Raw genomic sequence first — 4811 nt, 5'->3', positions numbered from 1 at the left:
GGTGAACCTTTTCAGATTGTGACTCAGCTTTGCTAAAGTCCCCAACTAGAGGTGTCCAGGTCTTAAGCACTCTTATTGCCTTGGATCACAACTTTATTTCTTTCTTTTTCTTTCTTTTTTTCTTTTTTTTTTTTTCGTTTGCTTTTTGCTTTTTTTTTTTTTGTATTCACTGCTTTTTCTTGCTTCAGAATCATTTTTATGATTTTTCAGATCCTCAGTAACATGTCTCCTTTTCATCATTCTTTCAAGAGCCACATTCATGACCACAATTCAAAAGACTATGCACTGTTCAAGCATACATTCGAGAACAAAAGTGTTACCACCACATCAAAATGATTAACTGTTATAAATTCAAAATTCATGCAATTCTTTTCCTTTTCAATTAAGCACGTTTTTATTTTAAGAAAGGTGATGGATTCATAGGACATAGCTTTAAGGCATAAACACTAAGACACTAATGATCATAAGACACAAACATGGATAAACATAAGCACTAAATTCGAAAAACAGAAGAATAAGAACAAGGAAATCAAGGAACGGGTCCACCTTAGTGATGGCGGCTCTTCCTTCCTCTTGAAGGTCCTGGAGTGCTTGAGCTCCTCAATGTCTCTTCCTTGCCTTTGTTGCTCCTCTCTCATGATTCTTTGATCTTCTCTTATTTCATGGAGGAGAATGGAGTGTTTTTTGTGCTCCACCCTTAGTTGTCCCATGTTGGAACTCAATTCTCCTAGGGAGGTGTTTAGTTGCTCCCAATAGTTTTGTGGAGGAAAGTGCATCCCTTGAGGCATCTCAGGGATCTCATGATGAAAGGGGTCTTGTGTGCTCCATCCTTTTCTTGGTAATGGGCTTATCCTCATCAATGGTGATGTCTCCCTCTATGTCAACTCTAACTGAATAACAGAGGTGACAAATGAGGTGAGGAAAGGCTAACCTTGCTAAGGTGGAAGTCTTGTCCGCCACTTTGTAGAGTTCTTGGGCTATGACCTCATGAACTTCCACTTCTTCTCCAATCATGATGCTATGGATCATGATGGCCCGGTCTAAAGTAACTTCGGACCGGTTGCTAGTGGGAATGATTTGAGCGTTGGATAAACTCAACCATCCTCTAGCCACGGGTTTTGAGGTCATGCCTTCTCAATTGAACCGGCTTGCCTCTTGAATCTCTCTTCCATTGTGGCCCTCTTCACATATGATTGTGAGGACTTGTCCAACCTTTGATCAAAGTTGACCCTTCTTGTGTAAGGATGTTCATCTCCTTGCATCATAGCAAGTTGAACGCCACCCTCACACTTTCCGGACTAAAATCCAAGTATTTCCCCCGAACCATAGTAAGATAATTCTGGATCCGGGTTCATACTTTGATCATGGCTCTTGGTGATCCATGCATTGGCATAGAACTCTTGAACCATCAAGATTCCAACTTGTTGAATGGGGGTTGGTAAGTACTTCCCAACCTCTTCTTTGGATCTCATGGCGGATCTCCGGATATTCACCCTTTTTGAGTGAAAAGGGGACCTCGGGGATCACCTTCTTCAAGGCCACAACTTCATAAAAGTGGTCTTGATGCACCCTTGAGATGGAAGCTTTTGCCTTCCCTTTCCTCTTTCTAGAGGTTTCTCCGGCCTTAGATGCCATAATGGTTATGGAAAAACGAAAAAGCAACGCTTTTACCACACCAAACTTAAATGTTTGCTCGTCCTCGAGCAAAAAAGAAGAAGAAGAGAGTAATGAAGAAGAAATGAGGAAGAGGGAGATGGTGGTGTATTCGGCCAAGGAGGGGGAGAAGTGGTGTTTTGGTTGTGTGAAAATGAAGGGGTTAAGAAGGGTTTATATAGGAGAGAGGGGAGATGAAGTTCGGCCATTATGGGTGGGTTTGGGAGGGAAAGTGGTTTGAATTTGAAGGGTGAGGTTGGTGGGGTTTTATGAAGGATGGATGTGAGTGGTGAAGAGAAAGATGGGATTTGATAGGGGAAGGTTTTGGGGAAGAGTTGAGGTGATTGTGAATGGGGAAGAAGAGAGAGAGAGTGGTGGTGGGTCCTGTGGGGTCCACAGATCCTGTGGTGTCAAGGAAAAGTCATCCCTGCACCAAATGTTGCTCAAAATCACGTTTTGAGCCATTTCTGGCGTTAAACGCCAGGCTGATGCCCATTCCTGGCGTTTAACGCCAGGTTCTTACCCTTTTTCTGGCGTTTAACGCCAGTCTGGTGCCCCTTTCTGGGTTAAACGCCCAGAATGGTGCCAGACTGGGCGTTAAACGCCCAACTGCTAGGTTTACTGGCGTTTGAAACGCCAGCAACATCTTCCTCCAAGGTGTGCTGTTTTTCTTCCTGTTTTTCATTTTGTTTTTTGCTTTTTAATGGATTTTGTGACTTCTTATGATCATCAACCTACAAAAAAAAAAAATAAACAAAAGAAAAATATAAAATATAATCATTGGGTTGCCTCCCAACAAGCGCTTCTTTAATGTCAGTAGCTTGACAGAGGGCTCTCATGAGCCTCACAGATATTCAGAGCAATGTTGGAACCTCCCAACACCAAACTTAGAGTTTGAATGTGGGGGTTCAACACCAAACTTAGAGTTTGGTTGTGGCCTCCCAACACCAAACTTAGAGTTTGAATGTGGGGGCTCTGTTTGACTCTGATTTGAGAGAACTCTTCATGCTTCATCTCTTTGGTGACAGAGGGATATCCTTGAGCCTTAAAACAAAGGATTCTCCATTCACTTGAATGATCCACCTCTATCAACATCAATCACAGCCTTTGCTGTGGCTAGGAAAGGTCTGCCAAGGATGATGGTTTCATCCATGCATTTCCCAGTCTCTAGGACTATGAAATCAGTAGGGATGTAATGGTCTTCAATCTTAACCAAAACATTCTCTACAAGTCCATAAGCTTGTTTTCTTGAGTTGTCTGCCATCTCTAGTGAGATTTTTGCAGCTTGTACCTCAAAGATCTTTAGCTTCTCCATTACTGAGAGAGGCATGAGGTTTACACTTGACCCTAAGTCACACAGAGCCTTCTTGAAGGTCATGGTGCCTACGGTACAAGGTATGGAAAACTTTCCAGGGTCTTGTCTCTTTTGAGGTAGTTTCTGCCTAGACAAGTCATCCAGTTCTTTGGTGAGCAAAGGAGGTTCATCCTCCCAAGTCTCATTTCCAAATAACTTGTCATTTAGCTTCATGATTGCTCCAAGGTATTTAGCAACTTGCTCTTCAGTGACATACTCATCCTCTTCAGAGGAAGAATACTCATCAGAGCTCATGAAAGGCAGAAGTAGGTCCAATGGAATCTCTATGGTCTCATTTTGAGCCTCAGATTCCCATGGTTCCTCATTGGGGAACTCATTGGAGGCTAGTGCACGCCCATTGAGGTCTTCCTCAGTGGCGTTCACTTCCTCCCCTTCCTCTCCAAATTCGGCCATATTGATGGCTTTGCACTCTCCTTTTGGATTTTCTTCTGTGTTGCTTGGAAGAGTACTTGGAGGGAGTTCAGTAACCTTCTTGCTCAGCTGTCCCACTTGTCCTTCCAAATTCCTAATGGAAGACCTTGTTTCAGTCATGAAACTTTGAGTGGTTTTGATTAGATCAGAGACCATGGTTGCTAAGTCAGAGGGGTTCTGCTTAGAATTCTCTGTCTGTTGCTGAGAAGATGATGGAAAAGGTTTGCCATTGTTAAACCTGTTTCTTCCACCATTATTATTGAAACCTTGTTGAGGTCTCTCTTGATTCTTCCATGAGATTTGGGTGATTTCTCCATGAAGAATTATAGGTGTTTCCATAGGGTTCTCCTAGGTAATTCACCTCTTCCATTGAAGGGTTCTCAGGATCATAAGCTTCTTCCTCAGATGAAGCCTCCTTAGTACTGCTTGGTGCATTTTGCATTCCAGACAGACTTTGAGAAATCAAATTGACTTGTTGAGTCAATATCTTGTTCTGAGCCAATATGGCATTCAGAGCATCAATCTCAAGAACTCCTTTCTTCTGACTTGTCCCATTGTTCACAGGATTCCTTTCAGAAGTGTACATGAATTGGTTATTTGCAACCATTTCAATGAGCTCTTGAGCCTCTGTAGGCGTCTTCTTCAGATGAAGAGATCCTCCAGCAGAGCTATCCAAAGACATCTTGGATAGTTCAGAGAGACCATCATAGAAAATACCTATGATGCTCCATTCAGAAAGCATGTCTGAGGGACACTTTCTGATTAATTGTTTGTATCTTTCCCAAGCTTCATAGAGGGATTCTCCATCCTTCTGTCTGAAGGTTTGGACTTCCACTCTAAGCTTACTCCATTTTTGAGGTGGAAAGAATTTTGCCAAGAAGGCATTGACTAGCTTTTCCCAAGAGTCCAGGCTATCTTTAGGTTGAGAGTCCAACCATATTCTAGCCCTGTCTCTTACAGCAAAAGGGAATAGCATCAGTCTGTAGACCTCAGGGTCAACCCCATTAGTCTTGACTGTGTCACAGATTTGCAAGAACTCAGCTAAAAACTGATGAGGATCTTCCATTGGAAGTCCATAGAACTTGCAATTCTGTTGCATTAGAGAAACTAATTGAGGCTTAAGCTCAAAGTTGTTTGCTCCAATGGCAGGGATAGAGATGCTTCTCCCATAGAAGTCGGGAGTAGGTGCAGTAAAGTCACCCAGCACCTTCCTTGCATTGTTGGCATTATTGTTGTTTTCGGCTGCCATGTCTTCTTCTTCTTTGAAGAATTCGGTCAGGTCCTCTAAAGAGAGTTGTGCTTTGGCTTCTCTTAGTTTTCTCTTCAAGGTCCTTTCGGGTTCAGGGTCAGCTTCAACAAGAATGCCTTTGTC

The 4811-nt window shown here is 42.7% G+C and overlaps 1 non-coding gene across 1 annotated transcript; it reads left to right on the top strand.

The window, feature by feature from the left end:
- Nucleotides 1-4175: 4175 nt before the first annotated feature.
- LOC130972219 (small nucleolar RNA R71) lies at nt 4176-4283 on the top strand. The gene has a single exon (XR_009083412.1). It is a non-coding gene; the product is annotated as a small nucleolar RNA R71 (small nucleolar RNA).
- The last annotated feature ends 528 nt before the right edge of the window (nt 4284-4811 follow it).

This window comes from Arachis stenosperma, chromosome 3 (genome assembly GCF_014773155.1).
Source record: "Arachis stenosperma cultivar V10309 chromosome 3, arast.V10309.gnm1.PFL2, whole genome shotgun sequence".
Lineage (NCBI taxonomy): Eukaryota > Viridiplantae > Streptophyta > Magnoliopsida > Fabales > Fabaceae > Arachis > Arachis stenosperma.
Note: the sequence above shows the minus strand (reverse complement) of the source record. Positions and strands in the feature narration are given on the sequence as shown.